Source organism: Gopherus flavomarginatus, chromosome 6, assembly GCF_025201925.1.
Source record: "Gopherus flavomarginatus isolate rGopFla2 chromosome 6, rGopFla2.mat.asm, whole genome shotgun sequence".
NCBI classification, from domain to species: domain Eukaryota; kingdom Metazoa; phylum Chordata; order Testudines; family Testudinidae; genus Gopherus; species Gopherus flavomarginatus.
Window position 1 is genome coordinate 98588162 of NC_066622.1, and position 25567 is coordinate 98613728.

Here is a 25567-nt window from a genome sequence, read left to right on the forward strand (position 1 = left end):
TATCCTGTGAGGCTTTCTCCAAGTAGAAGTCCCCATAATTTGGTGGGAGGTGTGAAGCCATAAAGAATCTATCACACTGGGGAACAAGTTGCATAAAACCATGAGCCTTTCCACACATCATCCCCAGTTTCCAAACGCCCAGGAAGAAGAATGGAGCTGGCTCTTCAACCTCACCTTCCCACCATAGGGCAAACCAATGTTTACAAGAATGAGCAAGAAGTTTATTTTTAGTTTCACTTTTTTTGTTAAAGCTCTTCCATGTATTGTGATTCCTCAACACTATTGCACACCAGATAGATTTTACTTTCCGGAACACATTCTGTTCATACCATAACGCACAGCAGTTCTGGCCTACTATCCAGCATCACCAGTTCAAGGATTTTCTCACTGTTTCTCATTGCTCTTTCCACATGATGTTGGTATAAATCCCTGTAAATCTCTGTTGAAGAATCCTTGCTTTCCTTGACCAGGTCAGCTATTATGTTCTTATTGGACAAATCTCCCTGCTCAATAAGTACTATATCCCTTCCCTTGCTGCCCTATTGAGTGCCTGTCCTGGTTCTGCTTGCCTATTTTTTGATAGGCTATTATGCAGTTGAAAACAAGTACTTTGTGATCAGATTTTCCTCTCTTAAAGGGTTATGTCTCTCCAAGACAGGAAGACACAAAGCAGGAGTCAACTCATTTGAATTTTGCTGTTCCTTTTTTTAAAGTGGCATCACACTATGTCTCCTTGGCAACAATAAATGTAACAGGTGATTGCACAATACTTGTATCAAAAAATGAAGTTGAGGAGCAGTCTCAGGTGGATTCATTATACACAAAGCCCTAGTCTTCCTGTACGTCAACCAGCCCACCTCACCCCAGAGCAGGCCACCCACAAAAAAAAAAACTAAACTAATTTTCTGCTCCCTGCACAAAACAAAGAAAACTATTCATTGTGTTTAAATCATGGGCGGCTTCAAAAGCGTCCATGGGAACAAAAGACAACATAGCCTAACCACCTTTTAAAAGTTTAAGGACACTATGAAATGTGAGCCCCAATCCTGCTCACATTGAGTTAGTTTCCATACTTGTGTGTGCAAACGTAGGCCCAGGTGTACAGGAATGTTTTTACAAGTGCACATTAGCCTTTGCTTTCTGAGTCTGTGGCCCTTTATATCTGCTCCATTAATGGCTTGAGACCTCAGTCTGTCTTGACCTTTAGGACACCTTAGTGCTCCTTGAAATCATCCTAGAATGGAGTATTTCTGAAGAAAGGCCCAATCAGCCGCCTTCTGGTGACAAAAATAAGTACGTACTTGAAAATCATTCCTGGTTTAGCTTGGCAATTCAAGCTTTCATTAAACTGTGGCTTCAACTGTATAAAGAGTTCCTCTTTAAGATTTAGCCCTCAAAAATAGAAAAGGTATTGCTATGTGAGTGCTTGTGGGCACACGTAATATAGAGAAGGTCCAGGAATAGACATTCCCTGCCTCACCAGTCTGCAAACTATACCCTGTCTTTGTTATGGCTGTCCTATTTTTGAATGGCTATAGCTACTAGGCAGCTGAGGGTTGGCTCTTCCTCACCTCCTGTCCCTAATCTGACTATACCACAGCAGTGACTAAGGGAAACATGGATTTACAGGTGGCTGCTCTTTCATTCACAATTTCTTGCTGAGCTCTCAAAAGACTCTGCCTGTGTTCCCCTTGAATACCACACTGTAAGTAGACACTAGTTCCTTCTACGTTCAAAATAGCTAACTCAAGAAGGGTCTAGAGCTTGTGACAGCCACACAGAGATCTATATCAATAGAAAAATAAAACTACTATTATTTCCAAGATGAATGCAAGTCAAGGCTGACAGACAAAGCATGATGTTCCCTATCACTCTGGTCCACTACACCAGCATCAAAACAAAGAAGTGGCACAACAGTCAATCAGCTGATGAGCAAGCTTGAGAGGAAGTTTGAGATAGAGACGTCAAACTATTAAAAGAAAATCCAGAACTGGTCTGCAAATAGCATCTCCTCATTAGAGTGCTGGGAAAAAAAACAAACCAAAATGGCAATATTAGGAACTGCGAGACTGGATCAGACCTGAGGTCCATCTAGTCCAGTATCTTGACAGTGGCCAGTATCAGATGCTTCAGAGGAAGATGTAAGAACCGTGCAGATGTGGGATGATCTACTCCGCAACACATACACATTAGGTTTCATCCTAGTCCTGGTCTACACTATGAGTTTAGGTCGAATTTAGCAGCATTAGGTCGATTTAACTCTGCACCCGTCCACACGACTAAGCCTGTTTTGTCGACTTAAAGGGCTATTAAAATCAATTTCTGTGCTCCTCTCCAGTGAGGGGTTTAGTGCTAAAATCAACCTTGCTGGGTCAAATTTGGGGTAGTGTGGATGCAATTCAACGGTATTGGCCTCCAGGAGCTATCCCAGAGTGTTCCATTGTGACCACTCTGGACAGCACTCTCAACTCAGATGCACTGGCCAGGTAGACAGGAAAAGCCCTGCAAACTTTTGAATTGCATTTCCTGTTTGGCCAGCATGGTTAGCTGATCAGCACAGGTGACCACGCAGAGTTCAGCACAGGTGACCATGGAGTCCCAGAATTGCACAAGATCTCCAGCATGGACCGAACGGGAGGTACTGGATCCAATTGCTGTATGGGAAGAAGAATCTGTGCATGCAGAGCTCACTTCCAAAAGATGAAATGCCAATATATTTGCCAAAATCTCCAAGGGCATGATGGACAGATGCTACAACAGGGACACACAGCAGTGCCATGTGAAAGTTAAGGAGCTGAGGCAAGCCTACCAAAAAACAAAGGATGCAAACGGTCACTTCGGGTCAGAGCCCCATACATGCCGGTTCTATGACGAGCTGCATGCAATTCTGGGGGTGGCCCCTACCACTACCCCACCACTGTCCGTGGACACCTGCAAGGGGGGAGTATCACGCAACAGGGATGAGAAGTTTGAAGATGAGGAGGAGGAGGTGGTTGAGGATAGTGCACAGCAGGCAGGTGGAGAATCCCTTCTCCCTAGCAGCCAGGAACTGTTCATCACCCTGGAGCCAATACCCTCCCAAGGCTGGCTCCCGGACCATGAAGCTGGAGAAGGAAACTCTGGTGAGTGTACCTTTGTAAATATAATACAGGGGTTAAAAGCAAGCGTGTTTAATGATTAATTTACCACGCCAAGCCAATAGCAAGTAGTCTGGAATCATTGTAGAACAAAACCTTGCAGTGAATGGGCCCAGGCTTTGGCTGTTTGCCTTTGGCTGAAAATAAATCATCCCCACCGTTAGCCACGCGGTGGGGGGAGGCCCGTTCATGCTGAGCTGTTTGCGTTCGGCTGACTAGGATCTTCCCTGACAAGCGGGTTTTCATCAAGGAGAAATAAAGAACTGTCACACTGTAGCCTGGCCAGTTGTGAAACTGGTTTTCAAAGCTTCTCTGATGCGCAGGGTGCCTGGCTGTGCTCTTCTAATCGCCCTGCTGTCTGGTTGCATATAATCAGCAGCCAGGCAATTTGCCTCAACTTCCCACTCTGCCATAAACATCTCCCCCTTACTCTCACAGATATTGTGGAGCACACAGCAAGCAGCAATAACAGTGGGAATATTTGTTTCGCTGAGGTCTAACCTGGTCAGTAAACTGTGCCTGCGAGCTTTTAAAATGTCCAAATGCACATTCTACCACCATTCTGCACTTGCTCAGCCTATAGTTGAACTGCTCCTTACTATTGTCCAGGGTGCCTGTGTATGGCTTCATGAGCCATGGCATTAAGGTGTAGGCTGAGTCCACAAGGATAACTATAGGCATTTCAACATTCCCAATGGTAATTTTCTGGACTGGGAAGTAAGTTCCTTCCTGCAGCTGTTCAAACAGACCAGAGTTCCTGAAGATGTAAGCGTCATGCACCTTTCCCAGCCATTCCACGTTGATGTCGGTGAAACATCCCATGTGATCCACCAGTGCTTGCAGCATCATTGAAAAGTACCCTTGGCGGTTCACATACTAGCTGCCAAGGTGGTCCGGTCCCAAGATAAGGAGATGCGTTCCATCCATTGCCCCACCACAGTTAGGGAATCCCATTGCAGGAAAGCCATCCACTATGACCTGCACATTTCCCAGAGTCACTACCCTTGATAGCAGCAGCTCAGTGACTGCGTTGGCTACTTGGATCACAGCAGCCCCCACAGTAGATTTTCCCACTCCAAACTGATTCCTGACTGACCGGTAGCTGTCTGGCATTGCAAGCTTCCAGAGCGCTATCGCCACTTGCTTCTCAACTGTGAGGGCTGCTCTCATCTTGGTATTCTTGCACTTCAGGGCAGGGGAAAGCAAGCCACAAAGTTCCATGAAAGTGCCCTTACGCATGCAAAAGTTTCTCAGCCACTGGGAATCATCCCAGACCTGCAACACTATGTGGTCTCACCAGTCTGTGCTTGTTTCCCAGACCCAGAATCGGCATTCCACAGCATGAACCTGTCCCATGATGTTCAAATTGCCAGGGCTTGTGTTTGAGAGAAGTCTGTGTCCATGCCCTCATCGCTATCGTGATCACGTTGTCGTCGCCTCCTTGTCTGCTTTTGCAGGTTCTGCACATGCTGCAGGATAATGCGAAAGGTGTTTACAATGCTCACTGCAGCAGCAGTGAGCTGGGCGGGCTCCACGCTTGCCATGGTATGGTGTCTGCAGGACAGCAGAGTTGCAGCAGAAGTGGTGGAGGGCGACGGTTAGCACCACACACATTTCCTCAGGGAGAACACAAGTACCCGGGAGCCCATGACAGAAAACATGGAGAAATTCACTATCGAGGCAACAGCAGCAGAACAGAGTTGCAGTGGAAGCAGTGTATGACGATGGTTTGCAGACTTACTGCACCATCTGCTGCAAGCAGCACCCAGGACACAACAGCAGCAGTGTCAGTGAGCTGAGCTGAGCGGGTTGCACGCTTGCCACGATATGGAGTCTGCGTGGAAAAGAGGCGCAAAACAATTGTCTGCCATTGTTTTCATGGAGGGAGGAGACACTGACAACATGTACCCCAAACCACCCGTGACAATGTTTTTGTCCCATCAGGCATTGGGAGCTTAACCCAGAATTCCAATGGGTGGCAGAGAATGCAGGAACTGTGGAATAGCTACCCACAGTGCATCGCTCCGTAAGTTGATGCTAGCCATGGTAGCGAGGATGCACTCCGGCAACTTAATGCGCTTAGTGGGGACATATGCAATCGATTGTATAAAATCGATTTCTAAAAATCGACTTCTATAAAATTGACATAATTTCGTAGTGTAGACATACCCCTACTGTCTACTAGTTAGAGGCTGGCTTAAGCCCTGAAGCATGAGATTTAACACCCTTTCCAACATGTTTAATCACTAATTGTGATAACTGAATATTCTTGTTAGCCATCTAAATATCCAATCCCTCTTTGAATCTTGCTAAATTTATGGCTTCAACAATCTCCTGTGGCAAGGAGTTCCACAGTCTACTTACACACTGAGAAGCATATGTAGCTGAGAAGAGTATTAGGAGAGCATATCTCTAAAGTAAGGATACAAAATAGTTGCCTTAATTTAAGGCTTTTTATTTATTAATATTTTAGAGAAAAACAGTAACAGGAAAACAATGAAGCAAGAAGACCAGAGTATGTATGAAGCTGGAGTGCTAAATACTCAAGGCAACAAGACAATCTTGCTTTTAATTACATTTCCATTCAAAACTGGTTATCTGAAAAACTTGTCATTTTTTTAAAATAGCCTATTAGATGAATGGCCTTTCATCTAGTAATATTAACAGCATAAGAGCATAAAAAAGCATAAGACGAGTACCCAAAATGTAGTTTTCAAATGCTATAGAATTATGCAGTTTAGAATTAGATTCTGTGCAGCTGGATAAGAGAAAGTCAATATTTATTGCTTAGCAAATCAGCAATCATCCATACCTGGAAAACTCTTGTTTCTAATTGCACACACCTGCTATGGTATGTTATTTTACAAATATATGACCAACTGTAAGATTTGGAAGCAGTGGACACAAACCTCCACAGCTAAGATATTTTGTAATCCCTCTTCTCAAAAATGTATGAAGCTGTGGGCTGTTTGCCAGGGGAACACTAAAAAACCTTGGGGTGGAGGGGAGAGTACAGAAAAGTTGTGGACTACTTTTATTGCTTTTTCTTTCCCATTTAAATGTCTTTATTCTCTTCCTCCATTACTATCTTCAATTCATTCAGTGTTCAGCTTCCTCCCTTCTTTCTGGTTTCTCCTTCATTTTCTCTTCGGTCCCTTTTCCCCAAAAAATTAATGCTCTTCCCTTTTTCTAGACTAGAGACCTTTCCTCCTTTCCAATGGTCTTCCTTTGTTATTTTTTCCCCATTTGTCCTCTAACCTCTAGTGATTTCTTCTTTTCTCTCCTTCAAATCAAATTCTCTCTCTGATCACGTCTCTGCCCACACTTACGTTGCCCAGAAACTTCTCCCTGTCTTCTGGCCGTCCCTGCTTTTGTCAGTATCCCTTCCCTCCAGTGCTGGTACTCGCCTTTCCCACAGACTCTCAGTGCTCCATGTTCCAGCTGGAACACGTGGCCTGAGCTGCGCCCTGATCAGAAGAGTACTCTTATGTTAAAGTGAGGAGTGCTCCTGTGACCATTGGCTGGCTCCCCCTCTCTGGCCTTGTGTTTGAGGCAAGGTAAGGAGCAGTGGTATCTGGAACAGCGGGGCAGGCTGGTGATGAGAAGCATGCCAGAAAGTAGCAGGCTTTGCCAAAACAGCTTCAGACCCTTGGCTAGAGTGGGGGAACAGCAGGTGTCTGGTGATGTCTGCAGTCTAGCACAGAGCCAGGACTTCAAATCTCCCTTTGGCAGGAACTCAGAGCTATCGTGAGGGACAGCAGGATAAATGTTACTTTGCAGGAGTCTCCTGCTTCAGAAAGCAGGCTTGGGAGGCCTGAAGTTATGATCATTTCAGGTACTGAGCAGGAATGTATCATATAAAATAGTCATGGCAATAAGCACATAGTAAATCTTATTCTAAACCAAGCTATAGCAGAACGATGGACGCTGGCACTGAAGCAGGTCAATTACAAGAAATACAGTTCCAACGAGCTCAGGTAAAACATTTAGAGAAAAATATTTCAGTTTAAAAGGTTCAATATTCTAAATAAGAAATTAACTTCTTATTTAACAATGATTGACACAAGCAATGTCACATGCTCCATAAGTAGGTGCATAATAAAAATGGTATAAACAGCTTTAACAAAAGACAGCAGTTAGGAATTGTCAAAGCTAACTAGGGGATTTGGAGGCCCAATTATCCTCTATGCAGCGTGGGCCTCCAAATCCCCTAGGCAGGTTTGAAAATCTCAACCAATGTCAATATTGTAGCAGGGTGCAGTCCCAGAGCATGCTGAGTGTGGAGCTGCATTCACCCTTGTTTGTGATGGCTCTCTCAGCCATCAGCATGGTTTGGTTGCCAAGGTGTCTTAGTCCAAACACCACAAAATAAAAGGCTTCTGTCCCAGCTGTAAGGTGGGTACAGCCCTTCTCTCCAGAGGCTCTTCGACCTTTATTCAAGCCCTACCCTTCCCCTGGGCTCAGCTCTAGCCCCTCCTGGGTTCTGCTCAGTCTCCCCAGCCTCCTGCTGTTCACCAGGGTCACTGCATCACCTCACTAGGTGAAAGTATAAACAGCTTCCCAGACATCCACAACCCTGAAAGGCCACCAATAATGTAGTCTCTCTCTTGCACATACACATTTAAAATAACACCAAGAATTTTCCTTCAATCTCTAGGGACTGTCTCAACATGCAAAGGGTACAGCTACACTGACTTCTGCTTTTCCAGCAATCTTCTCTTAAAGCTAAGTTTGATTCTACTTAACTGCATCATTCTCTCTCCATATGCTTACCAAGTATCATGTGCCCTATTTATCTGCTTGCTGAGGTTTTCTGCTTCTTTCTGGAAAATTGTGCAAGTACTACTAGCGGGATTGGTGCTGACTGATGACAAGGATGTTGGCTATGAAAATCTGATTGGTCGTGAGATTTCTGATTGTAAGTAGGACCTTGTCATGGGTTGACCTGCACCTTTAAGAGGGAGTGGGGCCCAGTGTCTCTGTGACCAATTACCTGATACTCAAGTGGGCTGAAGGAGAGGCCTTATAAAGAAGGAAGCTGGCAGGGCAAGCTACAAAGCGTTAACAGACTCCTACAAGCAAGTTTGAGACATTAGGGGAACAAGACCCCAGACAGGTAGGGTTTAGAGTGGCCTGCTTAAAAGAGTGAATTTAATTGGACCTTGTGGATGTTAGTTTTGTTTGCAACTGTGATGTTAGTAAACCCAGACTTTAAGGGGTGTATGCACAGAAAGAAACTTGTGTGAAATTTACTGAGGAGCCCAGAAAGAAGGGGCATACCACAGAGCCACTCCTGGCCACCAGAGGGTGCTTGGAAGGCAGCTGACCATGTTACAGGGCTAAACAAACAAGAAATCACCTTCTGGTTGCATCCATTCTATGTCTTCCAGTTGTAGAGATGATGTGCCAAATTCTACCTTTACTCACACCCCATCCAACCTAGTGCAAGTACTGTGATTTCACAGGATGTACGCAAGCACAGAATATGGTCCAATTACATTAGTCAGATCTTTGCATCTCCACTGAAGAGAACAGTACAAGGTGATTGTCTGGGTCCTTAGCCTGTGTTTTTTGTGAAATTGAATGAACTAGATCCCAGCAGCCTTGCACTGGTATTATCTTCACTTTTTATTACTGCAAGCGTATTCTTCACATCTTCTTTTCCAAAAACTATACACATCTTTGACTTTGTGGATGATGAGACTTACCATGGATAATTGCTAATTCTTTCCACATTAGCTTTCGATCTGTAATAACAGCTGCAGTGAGTTCAGCTCCATTTTCACTTTGGAGGCGATATGGGAAACATAACAGCAGAAAGATATCCATCTGCTGGTATGCAGACTCAGCTGCATGCTTAGATAACAATGGTCACTGGATACAAAATTTGGTCAAATGTTCCTAGTATAGCACGATCCATTTGCATAAGCCTTGGGCTACTGACTCTATACAGACATTGGTACTGTGGAAATTCACTTACATCAAGATGACTATGCAAGACAGCTGTATAAACCTTCCACACAACCTAAATCCCAGACAGGGAAATACCCAGAATGAAAAGGTTACTGAAAAGTTACCTTAGTTTAAAAGTCCAGATTGGATTTATTCTCACCCTCATCTCTCTGAACATTAGAAGTCAAACAGCCCTTTGCTGCAAAGCAGGGAGAGACCTCCATTTTTGCCCGAGTTCTCAAGTGTGCTGAATTAGTGAGGTTCTACTGTACTGTAGATATGTAATGGTCTGTAATGAGCTATACAGAGTTAATTCTTTCTCAAGGGGGTTCTGGAGATTTCAGCTCTGTCTACATTGTCACCACAGACCCTTATCTCCTGGATTGACTTATTTACAAGGAAAGCTTTACAGCTCTCTATGGGAATCCACATAAGGAGGAGGAAAATGCAGTAGTGTCAGACCTTGCCCCCTCATCTAGAGCTATGTAGGGTCTGGTGTATTTCTCCCATGAGACAGAAGCAAGATTTGTAGATCCCAGGGTACATATGAAGTCCGTAATCATATGCACAATAGAATTCTACTGTATAGCATCTCCCTATGCCCCACCATGCAAGGGGATCATGGCTGGCACACCACTGGTCCTAACATCCTGCAAAGGGGGCAATATTGGCTGTTAGGGTATTACGCCTGTTCTAGGGCTAGAATGAATTCAGAGTGGCTCCATTCCCACTCCACAGCTGGCAAGGGAAGGTGATAAAGACTCCTTTCATCTACTCCCAGAGACAGCTTTAGTGTGCAGCTTGACCAGTCCAGCTGCACCCTAGTTCCAGGCTTTTGCCCTGTGTGATGAACAGAAATATAATAGCTACCATTTCCGAGATTTGGAATATGTAGGCACTTCATCTCTAAACGAAGACCATCCTCTACAAGCCAACCCACGGAGATGAACATTCAGATTCCTTGGCTCTGCTAATGCCAGAGGGAGAGAGCATTTATCCCCACCCCCTACTCCCTTCACATTTTGTATTTAAAACTCATGATCTTGATGGTATAACTGTTTGGTTGTCTGGGAAACTAGAGGATATCACTGAAAAAAGTTAATATCACACCGAAAAATGCAATGTGTCTTGCCATAAAATAAATGGAACTTGGGCGAAGAAGAGGAGAATGGTGGTGACAACAGTGGAGGTGGAAAAAACGAACAAGAATTTCTGTGCTGGCTTTGGCAGCCAAAAGAATGACCCGTCAGATCTATTTTAAGCCAGGCGTTAACTGGTTTTGGAAAGCAATTCTTCTCTGAATCATTTTTATATGACAGTTCACAGCATTCCAAAGCTGCTCTAATTACACTTGGCCTGGCCTTCGAGACACATTACCTGCTAGAATGAGATCTCTGGGGAGAAAGCCGGTCAGACTGGTGGTCTAAAATGGCTGTTTTGGGGAGAGGAGTTTGCTGGGGAAGGGAGAGATTTAAGTTGCTGTCTAGAAGCTTTAGTTACACTTTCACTATCATTCTGGGAAAACGTAGGGCCTGATCCTGCAAGTATTCCTGACATAGAACTCCCATACCCTTTTGTCATTTCAGTTTCACTTTATAATCCCCTAAAACAGCAGCTTCACTGACTCTCTGGTATGAGTACAAATCTGCATCGCCTGCCATAAATAGAGCCTATTCTATTCTATTGTATCTAGATATTTGTAAGCTGCTAATCACCATGGCATGTAGCCCAAATGTTTCCACAAATATTCGTTTGAAGGATTTTTTAAAACCCATTTGTGCCCTCTGCGTTGTTTCCACAAATATTCATGTAATCAGATCCACTAGTATATCTGCTCTCAGCAAGGGAATCTCTGAAGCTCATGTCTGAATGCTCACACAATGCAAAATTTAAACTGGCTTTCTGCAAGCACTCATAACAAAAACCTGATGTTCAAGCTTGTGCTGGTGTGCAATGTGATTTTCATAAAATCATAGAATATCAGAGTTGGAAGGGACCTCAGGAGGTCATCTAGTTCAACCCCCTGCTCAAAGCAGGACCAATCACCAGACAGACTTTTTGTCTCAGATCCCTAAATGGCCCCCCTCAAGTGTTGAACTCACAACTCTGGGTTTAGTGGGCCAATGCTCAAACCACTGAGCTATCCCTCCCTCCATTTCAGTAATAAATAGGACTGTCGATTAATAAATATTAACAAATCACAACCAAGCAACAAAATACATTTGGAATAAGGAAGTCAAAGTAGAAAAAAAAATAAATTGGCAAATAATTCCAAAACAACAAATACATGTAAGAAAGTTACCACCTGTTCACAAATATTCCATAAGCAGAAAAGACACACAACCCATCAGATCACTCCTTTCTGGGAATTATTCGCTCAGCTCTCCTCCTAAAGCTATGCAGTTGCTTTTACTTTTCAAATCATTTAATTCACTTTTTGGGAAATAAATATTCCATCCCCAAGCTGAATGTTTCTAGACCCAAAAGTCACTATCATGTTTCTCCATTCTGTCAAAATCCCCTCCTCATGCTCTTTGTCAGGGTGAAATCGAGGAATAGCACAAAGCTGCAAAAGAGAAAACCTAGCCAGCCTTTGAGTTAGTGGGGAAAACTGAAGGCTAATATTGTTTGGTTAAACAAATATTTTCCAGTAGTCCCCAACTTCCATTTCAGTAATAAATAGGGCTGTCGATTAATCACAGTTAACTCACGCGATCAACTAAAAAAAAATCAATCGTGATTAATCAGACTGTTAAACAACAGAATGCCAATTGAAATTTATTAAATATTTGTGGATGGTTTTCTACATTTTCAAATATATTGATTTCAATTACAACACAGAATACAAAGTGTACAGTGCTCACCATGTATTACTACAAATATTTGCACTGTAAAAATGATAAATAAAATAGTATTTTTCAATTCACCCTATACAAAGTGCAATCTCTTTATCATGAAAGTGCAACTTACAAAAGTAGATTTGTTTGTTACATAACTGCAGTCACAAACAAAACAATGTAAAACTTTAGAGCCTACAAATCCACTCAATCCTACTTCTTGTTCAGCCAATCACTCAGACAAACAAGTTTGTTTACATTTACAGGAGATAATTCTGCCTGCTTATTATGTATAATGTCACCTGAAAGTGAGAACAGGCATTCTCATGGCAATTTTGTAGACGGCATTGCAAGGTATTCACATGCCAGATATGCTAAACATTCATATGCCCCTTCATGCTTCGACCACCATTCCTGAGGACATGCTTCCACATTGATTATGCTCGTTTAAAAAAAAAAGCGTTAATCAAATTTGTGACTTAACTCCTTGGGGGAGAATTGCATATCTCCTGCTCTGTTTTACCTGCAGTCTTGGATGATGATGACATGTTGATCATTTTAAGAGCACTTTCACTGCAGGTTCGACAAAACACAAAGAAGGTACCAATGTGAGATTTTTAAAGATAGCTACAGCACTCGACCCAAGGTTTATTAATCTGAAGTGCCTTCCAAAATCTGAGAGGGAGGAGGTGTGGAACATGCTTTCAGAAGTCTTAAAAGAGCAACACTCTGATGTGAAAACTACAGAACCCAAACCACCAAAAAAAAAAAAAAAAATCAACCTACTAGTGAAGGGGTGGGCAAACTATGGCCTGCAGGCCACATCTGGCTTGCTAGCCAACTTAATGTGGACCTCGAGCTCCCGCTGGGGAGCAGGGTCAGGGGCCGTAGCTCTGTGAGGCTCCCAGAGGCAGAAGCATGTGCCCCCCTCCGGCTCCTATGCATAGGGGCAACCAGGGGGCTCTGTGCGCTGCCCCCAATTCAAGTGCTGCCCCTGAAGCTCCCACTGGCAGTGGCCGTGCAGGGCAGCACCTGTGGACAGGGCAGTGTGCAGAGCTGCCTGGCTGCGCTCCAGCATAGGAGCTGGAAGGAGGACATACCACTGCTTCCGGGAGCTGCTTGAGGTAATCACGGCCCAGAGTCTGTACTCCTGAGCCCTCCCCGCATCCCTGCTCCAGCCTGGAGGCCCCTCCCACACCCTGAACTTCTCATTTATGGCCCCACCCCAGAGCCCACACCCCCAGCCAGAGCCCTTACCCCCTCCTGCACCCCAACCCCAATTTCGTGAGCATTCATGGCCTGCCTACAATTTCCATACCCAGAGGTGGCCCTGTGCTAGTGGCATCTGACCCAGATAATGAAAATGAACGTGCATCAGTCCGTACTGCTTTGGATCGTTATCAAGCAGAACGTCATCGCATGGACACACACCCTCTGGAATGGGGGTTGAAGCATGAAGGGACATATGAATCTTTAGTGCATCTGGCACATTGTGACACCAGCTACACCAGTGTCATGTGAACACCTGTTCTTACTTTCAGGTGACACTGTAAACAAGAAGCGGGCAGCATTATCTCCTGCAAATGTAAATGAACTTGTCTGAGCGATTGGCAGAACAAGAAGTAGGACTGAACGGATTTGTAGATTCTAAAGTTTTACATTGTTTTATTTTTGAGTGCAGTTTTTTTTTGTATATAATTCTACATTTGTAAGTTCAACTTTCATGATAAAGAGATTGCACTACAGTACTTGTATTAGGTGAATCCAAAAATACTATATCTTTTGTTTTTACAGTGCAAATATTTGTAATAAAATATAAAGTGAGCACTGTACAGTTAGTATTCTGTGTTGTAATTGAAATCAATACATTTGAAAATGTAGAAAATATCCAAATCTATTTAAATAAACGGCGTTCTATTATTGTTTAACAGTGCAATTCATCATGTGATGAATCCTGATTAATATTTTTAATCACGCTAATTAATCACAATTAATTTTTTTAATCACTTGAAGGCCCTAGTAATAAACACTTGCAGGTAGAGATTATTAACGATTAGCAATGCCAGAAAAATTGTATCTTCCCTCAGAGCTCTCCCACAACCGACCCATTGTGTCAAGCTTCTAGAGATTCTGTCATAACTTTACTAAGGATATGAAATTAACCTTCCTGAGGCAGGAGTGACTTTGTCCATCACACATGTAGCAGCCCCGATACGCAGAAGAGTAGTTACAACACAAACCCTACTTATAGTTATCTGTTTAGTTTACAAACTGGTTCATCTCAACCAGCCCCATGATTGTAAATTCATTCTCCTGCAGCTCCTGCTGCTATTAGTCTTTGCCTGTGGTGCATTGAACTGATTATAAGGAGATAGTTCTTCCTGATAGGGACTGGGGAAGAGTGAAAGACACAGAAGAGCAAAACATGGCCCCCAAAAATGAGCGTCTTTCCCTGAGCTGCACCTTTATGAGCTGTATTATTCTAATAACTTATGACACATGCTGGGAAGATATTTTCCTAACGCCTGTAACTGAGACACCCAACTACTTAAGCAATAGGACACAACAGGCAGCACATTTCCGGGTGATTATAACATGTCTCTGGAAGTGCTGTAGGCAAGAGGCTGAGGCCAAATGACTTTAACCACCCAAGAAGTGTAATAATTATTACCATGTAGTGCACAGCATAGAGTATTTTAGTACCATTATGAAATGGACTTTATATAACAGAATGAGTATGCATTTACTGGGCATTACTAGTGACATGTGTATGAGATCACGGACTGTCAATCAGAAAGCTCTATCTATGGCCTGGTTCAAAGGCCACTTTAGACTTGAAGTTAATTCATTACAAAGTATTTATTCATGTGTCCTTTGTTTGAAAAATATTCAGTACTTGAAAGGACTTTGTTGAAATGAATATTGTACAAAATATCAGGCTGCCAAGACCTTGAACACTCCATCTTGGTTTAATCGCCCACTTACTACGCTAGATATCAGCACCTTCCCTGACATATACTGCATGGCTGCCAGCAAAAACATTCCAGAAAGACTTGGTTTCGATGACAGAGCTGACTTCCCACAAATGCACAAGCACCATGACCAACAATCCTGTCAGCAAAAGAAAACCCACCACCAGTTCCCTCTCCCCCCGAAGCAGGTATTCTGCTCCCCCCACATCAGCCTATTCCCACAGTGTTTTCCACAGGGAAATTGACATTAGTTATGTCTCTGTAAATGGATACATAAAACACAAACACCGACAATAGCACTGCACTTTTCCCCACTGGTTACTGCAAGTCTTGAAATACATAGGAAGTGTGGAATTTGCAAACAAAAGCAGATGTGAATCCTGGAGGCTTCTCTGTTTCTGAGGTTTTACAACCATTTGTACATTTTGGAAATGACAGGAAAATGAGACAGAATTGTCTTTTTGGTTGGCATTTTTACGGTGAGGTTTGTGGGATGTGTAATGGCCCATTAAAATGAGGGCAACCCTAGAAATAAGATAGACAGCAACTGTGTGTGTGAGAACCAGGACTGAAATAAGAACAGGTTTATGCAGGTCAAGTCAATAGAGGCGCATTTGCAAAGCTGTATGGTAACCTAGGACTGGTTACCAGGTACAGTTGTAAGTCAAGGTACTGGTGGTGCTGACCGGTGGCTCATGGCTGGAATAGAAGGACATGTATTGCAGGTTAGTATTAGCAGAGCTATGATCAGACACTTGCACAGTGGAATGTTCAAACCATAACTGACAGAAGCCAGTGGTGTGAGTGTTGCACTTCCAATCATAATAAATATTCACTTTTTTTAATGTAAAAAAAAATACACTTCTATGTTTTCTCTTTCCCTCCCAAAAGATATGGAATACAATCATGTGTATAATGAATAAGCAGGAGACTCTAGAAATCAGCTGGTAGCCCTACAAGACACTCTTTCCTACAGCCAGAGAGAGAATATAGTTTTTGCCATAGATCCCAAGGTACGCTAACAATCATGACTGAGCCTTCTTCACTGTTATATGTGACTGAAAATAGTAACACTGTTTACAGATTGGTTTTTAAATGGAAGTGGATCATGTTTCAGAACAGGAAGCACTTCCCTGTGGCTAGAAAAAGAAAAACAGCCTTCTAATCCCATGCATAATGCACAAATGAAGGGACTGTGGCAGATCATATACTGGCTATGGCCTACATGTGCTACAAGAGTAACTTCACACTCTAAGAGTCCCATGGAACTAGAGAGGCTAGGAACATTCAGGCATTCATTCAGTGTGGCAGATGAGAATATACTGAAACAAGGTTGCTTTTTTGTGTAAAGGAACAGAGTTTCCAATCCATCATTTGGAGTTTTAATCTTTTTATAGACAGTTATGGAAAAGCCCTAAGTGTCCTACAGAAATTACTCTAAAAACCTACAGAATTTAAAGGAGAATGGTATCCTTTCTATAAGCTTTTCAAATCATCCTACAGAATTCTGTGGCAGAGACTCTCCATTTGCAGAGATCAGGCTACAGTTCCTGCTGGGATCAATCAATACTGCCTCTTCTGTTGAGGGTGCACTAGAGAGCACTGTGGGTCTCTGAGGACAGTATTCCCTACCCCATGCTCCCAAGATCTCAGTCCAGAAAGCTGATCCTTTGACTAAACATGCGTTCCTGGGGTAGTGAGCCACCAATGCTTTATGTTTTGTTTTTAATGGAGTTAAAATGGAAAGTACTTTTAATTTTTTTAATTTTTTTTGGATGCAACTGAATAACCCATGTATTATCTACTATCACCATTCGGGGGATTAGGCTTGTGATTAAACTGCTGCTGTGCCAGCTAGAGATCTTACACTAGTTTCTGGGGCGGGCCCCAACCAGTGCACTTCAATCTTGTTTGAATTTCTGGTGACATCGTTGGTTTTTCTTTAACAAAACCAACACCAACAAAATAAGAATTTAGATGATATCGCCTTCACCCTCTTAAAGCAAGGTCAGGGCAAACCTTAAACTACTCAACAGAATTCTTTTGGAGAAATCTATTAGGAAAGACTGCTCTCTCCTATGGTGTTTTCTCTCTCCTCTCTTATCCCACCCCTCTTTTAAAAAACAACAATATTTTGGAGTGAAAATACGCAAGGAGTAATAATTAGGATAAGAAAAAAAGGCTTTTCCTACACTAAAAGAACAGGAGTACTTGTGGCATCTTACAGACTAACAAATTTATTTCAGCATAAGCTTTCGTGGGCTACAGCTCACTTCTTCGGATGCACAGAATGGAACACGCAGACAGGAGATATTTATACATACAGAGAACATGAAAAGGTGGAAGTATGCATACCAACTGGAAGCGTCCAATCAATTGAGATGAACTACACCGTTTACCAAATACACTTCTAACTTCACTTGCAGTAACTCCTGCTATTTCAGTCTTGGGTCCCTCCTGGATCTCACCTTAATGCTAGGGTCATGCTGAACTGCATGACAGTTTTGTAATGCAGATAGCCATGCACTAGGTTGAGACCACCAATCCTGTTTCTTCTTGTAACCAAAGCTGGGTTGTCAATGTAGGTACTCTGAGTACAAATGCTAGTTTAGGAATATGCTCAGTAACCAACTTCACCCCTAACCCTGGTACTCTGGGGTGGGGGGAGAGTGAAGGGGACTTTTTACTACTCTGCAGGTACCTACATTGCAGAGATGATTTTAAATGCAGCTCAAAGAATACCTTGGAGAAATAAACTGCAGAAGACTATGGCCTGGCCTGAGACAGAACCTCTCCTTTAAAATTTGCAAGTTTACTGAGACCATATGTTTCTTTAAACACTAAACCATGGCCTGATTCAAAGTCCATTAGTGTAATGCCTTGAATACACATTTTCTTCTCAGTGACTAGCAGTTAATCCTCTCCCTTAAGTATACTCTCCAAGTTGATTATATGTTCAGACATTCCCACACTTCAGGGCCAGACCTCCCTTCAGGATAGGAATGAATGTCACTGACTTGTGACCTATATTCTCTAAGTGGAGTAGCCCCATCCTCCCCTGACTTTCTACCTACATCAGACACACCAAGCTTCTGGAATCTGAACGGAGACACTGGCACTTTTTGGATTAATTTTGAAGTTGTTAAGATGAAAGACTTTGCAGTGAGATTCAATGACATTAGAAATCTCATCCTGGACAGCTTCTGAACTTGTGCCCTGATTTTCAGCTGTATAAACTGTCTGCAGCTCCCACATTCACACCAATGCAAGTGGTGAATGCTCGGTGTCTCAGAAAAATCAGACCTCCTGTTCCTAGTGTTCGGATGCCTAGCAAGTAGTAACCCACATGGCATTTGTTCCATAGGAAACAGAGAGAAGTTTGATAGGATAGAATCAATATGTACCAAAAAGAAACAGATAAAATTGGTTATTTCAGTTATTTCAAGCTCTTGAGAGGGAATTATGAATGGCAGAGTAAAAAGAAAAATTAAAGACTGCAGGCACTTTATTAAATGGACAATCAGAGTTCTCACATTTTCATTTATATCTAGAGAGGAAGAGGATTGAAATGACTTGGGTTTCTTTTGTTTAATGTAAGGAGTTGGCCATAAGCTCATCTTCATGATTCGGTGTTTATGCAGTAAGTAGATCAGTAAAAAGCAAGTTAAGAGTAAGTTCATGACAAAACTATATTTGATTTTAACATGTGAGATGACTGAAGAGCCTGCTTCACCACCAAAATCCTGCTCAGACACAAAAGCAGGAGCAGTGTTTTCCCCAGGAATTGAAATTTGCGGGGGTGGGGTGGGGTGGGTTTCGAATTTACAGAACCGATGAGGGGTGAGACTGTGAGGGCAGAGGTGGGCTGAATGGCACCATAGTAAAAACTGAAAAGTATTTCATGACCGTTTTATTCGATTTAACTCATGTTTTAAAACCATCACACAAATTAAAGTTGGCTACTCAAGCCTTCTGTGAAGCACTACATCTGTATCCTTGTTGTCTTGTTATAATTTTGCACAACTCTGTTAATGAACTGCTTGAATGCAACGTGTTCATCTTTCGTGGCTTCTCATGTATCCAGTATTTCCATTCCTTCAATTGATATGCTCATTTGTTCATTCACATGATCAGGCAGAAGGCAACTTCTTTTAGAACACAAAATTCTATTCAATGATTAAAAAGAACGCTCAACTGTAACTTGTGACTGGGAGTAGCAAGAGATGAATTCCTACTTCTTTCATCCCACGAAACCTAGCACAAAGATCAGGTCAAGCCACTAGTGATGATAAAAAACAAGTTGAAGTCAAATCTTCTTTCATTCATCGTATGATATTCCACTCTGTGTTCAAATTCCCTGTTCTGTCCTGAGCACATGGCAACCCCATTGCTGGTAGTACCTCACTCTACTCAACTGTTGGTGTTTTATAGGACAGGGATCTGTAAAAGCTACGTAGAGGTTAAGTAGACTCTAGAAGTCGCTGTTGTAGATTTTTAAGAATCAAGTCTGTGTACTTTTTCAGTTGTCTTAACAAACACTTCTTGTCCTCCTCGCTTAAGGATTCAATATAAATGCCTTCATTAGTCAACTTCTGGACCGATAGCTCTGATTGATCCAAATGTAGCTTCTATTGCTGGACAAAGATCTACTACTGTTGTAACAGATGCCTGGATGGCATTGTTTAATGACCCAAGTGGTTTCAACAGTAGACTTACAAGAGAGAGAATAGCAACAGTCTTCTCTGAACGTAGTAGCAAAAGTAATCCACCAGCCTCACTACTTAGATCTGTCCTATCTTGGCAGATACTTTCCAAAGCCAGTAATAACGGCTGGAATAATTTTAAGACAACAGCCAAGAATCGCTCATGAGAAAGCCAGAGGGTTTTTCCAGGTTGGACTACTTTGAACTTGAGTCCCAGCATATCTATATTTTCCAAGATAAGAGTCTTTTTGGACTCTTGCTAAATAATGAAGACATTAAATGTATAGCTTTTTAAATGTCTTTTGAAGAGTCTGCAGCTCGTACTAGCGCTAGTTGGAGTAGATGGCCTCTGCAGTGTATATAGGAGAGATTAGGGTTACACTTTTCTCTGAGCAAAACTTGTACTCCACTATATCTTCCAGAGAAGTTTGCAACTCCATCAAATGCACAAGCAACCATCTGTTTGGGGTCCAATTCATAAGCATTTAACTCTTCTGAGAAATGGGTTGTCACAGATGCAGCCGATGCGTCTTCTATAACTTGAACATCTAGAAATGCATCTACTGCCCATTTGCATCAGTGCATTCTTCACCCACGTATGCAAATTTTTTGAAAGTGGTGAGAGAGTTCTTCACTTTTTCAACTGTTGAGTCTTTCACTGTTGCACCATATGCTTCTAGCCAGTCAGTTGAGTTTCTTGCATAAAGATATAGATGCTCCCTGGGTTATGCAAACCCGACTTAACGCAAATCCGCACTTACGGAAAAAGTTCCGTAAGGGTTTTTTTGGCGTAATTGTTGGATATACGTTCCTGACTTACGCAAAATTCGACTTATGCAAGGCATTCTGGAACTGAATGTTTGCATAAGTTGGGGAGCGTCCGTAGTGAGCATTTGCTGGTCTTGTTCGGAACCAGTGTTCAACTTCAGGATGAACATGTGACAATGTGCTTAACATTGGCCTCCAGTTTGTAGTGTGTGCGATCCCTTGCTTAAATAGAAAGTATGATACCACAACCATGTTTGTTTGCATGAAGTGTGTTGTGTCTCCAGCATTCTTAAAAGTCTTGCTCCGTGGTTTGAGCATTAGCCTGCTAAACCCAGGGTTGTGAGTTCACTCCTTGAGGGGGCCATTTAGGGAACTGGGGATTGGTCCTGCTTTGAGTAGGGGGTTGGACTAGATGACCTCCTGAGGTCCCTTCCAACCCTGATATTCTATGATTCATTAACACTCACTGGTGCTGCCCTTGATCAGTGGAGACTCAGAGGTGCTTTCACATGAGTTCACCTCCAAGGTGGGGGGCAAGAAGGCACCTTGCTCGTTCCTCCAGCTGCTCGCTGTTCGTTCTTGCCACTGTTGTTCGTTGTGCCACCATTCACTCCATCGCTCTGTTGTCAATGGCAGGGCCGGCGCTACCATTTAGGCAGCCTAGGCAATAGCCTAGGGCACCAGAATAATTGGTGGGCACCGTTTTGCCGGAGGAGGCGGCAGGGGGCTCCGGTGGAGCTGCCGCAGTGGTGCCTGCGGAGGGTCCGCTGGTCCCGCGGCTCCGGTGGAGCTGCCGCAGTCATGCCTGAGGACGGTCAGCTGCTCGCGCGGCTCCGGTGGACCTCCCGCAGGCACCACTGCGGCAGCTCCACCGGAGCCGCAGAGCGCCAGACCCTCCGCAGGCACCACTGCGGTAGCTCCACCGGAGCCGCAGGACCAGTGTGCGGGGCAGCGAAATTGCCGTCCGCCTAGGGCGCTCAAACCCCTAGCACTGGTCCTGGTCAATGGCCCTGTGCTGTAACCTTCTGCTGCCGCTTGCCACTCTGACCTCTGCAAGTTGGTCTCTTGAGATTCTACCCAGCGCTCAGTGATTTCAGCTGAGCTCTCAGAGGGGGAACCTCACTGCTAGTGCAGACTGGGCCATCTCTTCCACAGAAACACTGTCCCACAGCAGGTCTAAGCACTTAGACCTGATGCTCAGTGATTTCAGCGGTAGTGGTCACTTAACAAAACAAAAGACTATGTATGGAGCCTAATCAGCTCTGTCTTTAGACAGCAGAGAGGGGCAGGTCAAATAGTACTTGTGACTCAAGCAGACCATCAAGCAAAACACCTGTCCCCACCCTCTCTCTTGATGCCCTCAATCAGCACAGGCTAAGTACAGTTCTACTGCCCTTTACTCATACAACAACAACATTTCATTCTCCCCCCCGCCCCATTCAAGTGATTTGATACCCCAGCCAAAATCTATCACTTGGGCAACACAGCTCTGTTTTCTGGATATCTAGGTAGATTAGGTGTGAATGTAAATACAATCTGGTCCTGAAGCCTTTCCTCACAGCCCCTAGCTCATCACTAGCTGTCAGGGAGAGCTCATTTAGATTTTGCTTACAAATCATCATTTGAAATTATTAGGTTGGCCATCATCACTGAAATGAATGCACTGACAGTCATAAAAAGCAACAGCTGTATAAGGAAGCTAAACTATGTTCATACTAGTATACTTTTTCAGATACACATATTTTATCATATACTTTATATGTTTTTAAAATGCGTATTAATGTTTCAATTGCAATTCAAATTTCCAAACAATCACTAAATTGGCTATACTGCATGTAACTACACCTCTACCCCGATATAACGCTGTCCTCGGGAGCCAAAAAAATCTTACTGCGTTATAGGTGAAACCGCATTATATCGAACTTGCTTTGATCCACCGGAGTGTGCAGCCCTGTCCCCCCAGAGCACTGCTTTACCACGTTATATCCAAATTCGTGTTATATCGGGTCGCGTTATATCGGGGTAGAGGTGTAGTTCACAAAACTGTGGGGGAGCGGGGTGGTGCTGGGGAAATTCAGGGGGGCTGTAGGGAAATCCCTGAGCAGAAATATATTACTTTGGCAGAACTTCATACATCAATCAACAGTACCAACTCCTGAAAAAATCAAAGGAACACAAACATCACACACACAGAGACTTACTTATTCTGTACCTGTTTCCCAGGGAAGCCAACACAGGGCCATACCTGCACCCAACGTTTTTTGATGTATCCCTCTATCACGCAGAACTGGGATCTTGTCATAATAGTAACGTTGACAGGGCACTTCACAGCCCACATAGCATTATCTAGTCCGAATTTCTTCCTAATGTCTCATCCCTCTCCTACCCTCTTCCTAACCATCCCAGCCCTTGAGCCACCATTGATGTTCAACAAAAATTCTCTCCTGCAGAAGAATGTTTTTGATGACAAGGACATGCCTAAGTTCAGCTTTGCCCATTGCAGCATCACATCAACAGCTTTGATTAGCAAATCTAGAACAGTTAAAGACCTGGTCTAGACTGGAGTGGGGGGTGCGCAGGGGGATAATCGATCTAAGTTACGCAACTTCAGCTACATGAATAATGTAGCTGAAGTCGACGTACTTAGATCAGCTTACCGTGGTGTCTTCATCGGTGAGTCGACTGCTGCGGTTGCTCCCCCGTCTACTCTGCCTGCACCTGTCACCGAGCCGGAGTACAGGAGTTGATGGGAGTGAGCTCGGGGGTCGATTTATCGCATCTAGGCTAGATGCAATAAATCAATCCCTGCTGGATCGATCACTGCCCATCGATCCGGCAGTAGTGCAGACATACCCAAAGAAGCCAATAACACTCAGTAACAGTGACAAGAAAAACAGCACCTTCAGGAGCCACTCCTCCCAGTCCTTTTCTTGTTTCACTCTTCACTTGGTCTCTCCCCAACCCATGTTCATACACTGGAGCTTTTCTGGTGGTCTAACATTCTGAACTGTGACTGGGGAGGTACCAGGGGAAGAACAATTTGTGAACTCTGATTACTTGTAAATTCACTGACAGATATGGCAGTTTCCTGCAATACTCTGGAGAAACCTTACTGAATTAAAGTATCTTAGACTAATGCAAACCCTGGGAAGTGTAGATAGGGAACTGTGCAGGGAAAACTCTGGTTAGGAGGGAGGGAAACAGGTTTTGTCCAAGAGAGTAGATGGCTAAGAGCTGGGAGCCTAGAAATTAATGCCCTTGCTGGACCACAACAGAGGGGGAATGCAAGTGCAGTTGCTCTGGATGGTGACAGTAAGTTTAAGGTTTTCCACTAGGAGAAAAATTTCTATTTTGACTGATATGTTCTCGAGCCTGTTTATGTCTCAGTCACTAGGAGCTAGACCCTTCCCATGATACCATACACATCAGCTACTGATGTAGTTTCCATTAATACAGAAAGAGGTGCACCCTCTATAGGAGGGCAGCAATGGTGCTCCTAGTCCACACGCAATAAACTAGGGCCAGTTCAAGGCACTACAGGCCTTGGGACTTGCAGAGAGGATCCATTTTCCAGAGGCCCTTCAATAGAAGCAGGTTTTAAAATGGATGTAAAAGTTTTTATGATCTTGTGATTGGTCCTAACTCAGTGCTCACATAGAACTCCACAGGACATTGGCACAGCCCTCAGAGTGGTTAAGCGCTGGAATAAACTGCCTAGGGAGACTGTGGAATCTTCATCATGGGGGATTTTTAAGAACAGGTAGGACAAACACCTGTCAGGGATGATCTAGATAAGGGGTGGGCAAACTACAGCCTGTGAACCATTTTAAGCTGGCCCACAAGCCGTACTACGCAGCTTGGCCCCACTCCGGCCACGGTGCTAGGTCGAGGCGCAGGGTAGGGGCTGCAGCATGCAGCTCCCGAAAGCCACAGCATGGCCCCGCTCCAGCTCCTACATGCTCCAATGGGAGCTGCAGGGGACAGTGCCTGCAGATGGGGCAGTGTGCAGAGCTGCCTGGCTGCGCCTCCACATAGGAGCCAGAGAAGGGACATGCCACTGCTTCTGGGAGTTGCTTGAGATAAGTGCTGCTCGGAGCTTGTACCCCTGAGCCTCTCCCCACACCCCAACCCCCAGCCCCAGCCCTGAACCCCCTCCTGCTCTCCAAATCCCACAATCCCAACCTGGAGCACCCTCCTGCACCCCAAACCTCTCATCTCCAGCCCCACCCCCACACCCTCAGCCAGTACTTGCACCTTTTCCTGCGCCCCTGCCTGGATCTCCCTCCCGCCCTCCAAACTCCTTGGTCCCCCAAACTCCTCATCCTCACCCCCTCTCACACCTCAATCCCAATTTTGTGAGCAATCATGGCCTGCCACCCTATTTTTATTCCCCGACACGGCCCTTGGGCCAAAAAGTTTTCTCACCCCATGTCTGGATAATACTTAGTCCTGCCTTGAGTGCAGAGGACTGGCTAGATGATCTCTCAAGGTCCCTTCCGGTTCTATGATACTATTCATTCACAGATCAGAGGGGTAGCCATGTTCGTCTGGATCTGTAAAAGCAGCAAAAAGTCCTGTGGCACCTTATAGACTAACAGAAGTTCTGGAGCATGAGCTTTCATGGGTGAATATCCACTTCGTCGGATGCATCATGCTCATGCTCCAAAACTTCTGTTAGTCTATAAGGTGCCACAGGACTCTTTGCTGCTTCATTCACAGAGTGCACACTGCACGGCCAATAAATGCAATGCCTTTGGGGAAGGGGAAGGAGATGGTCATTTTATGAGTAATTTAATATTGGACAGTGTTGTCTAGTGGATAGAGCACTGGATTGGGACTTAGAAGACATGGATTCTATTCCATGCTCTGGTACTGGCCTGTTAGGTGATCTTGGGCAAATCACTCTGTGCCTCAGTTTGCCCATATGTAAAATGGGGATAATGAATTATACTGAAGTTCCTTTTTACTGTGCTTTGAAGCCAACTGATGAAAAGAGCTAGCTGTTCATAAAAAATACTTCCTCAAATTTCTCTACATAGAGTTCTTTCATCTTGAGTCATGTCTGGTTTGAACAGACAGAAAGCTCCCTGGCTTAACTTTCTGTAGGCAGCAGAGTCAGTGAATGTGCTGGGGTCCTCCTCGGACCTTTCGCGCTTTACAGTCATTTTTCAATTATTTTAAAATCATATCAAACGCAC

General features: G+C 43.9%; 1 protein-coding gene across 4 annotated transcripts in view; it reads right to left on the reverse strand.

Annotated features, from left to right (window-relative positions):
• Positions 1 to 25567, reverse strand: part of PALD1 (phosphatase domain containing paladin 1) — a 187507-nt gene that overhangs the window by 23778 nt on the left and 138162 nt on the right. The window lies entirely within an intron of this gene.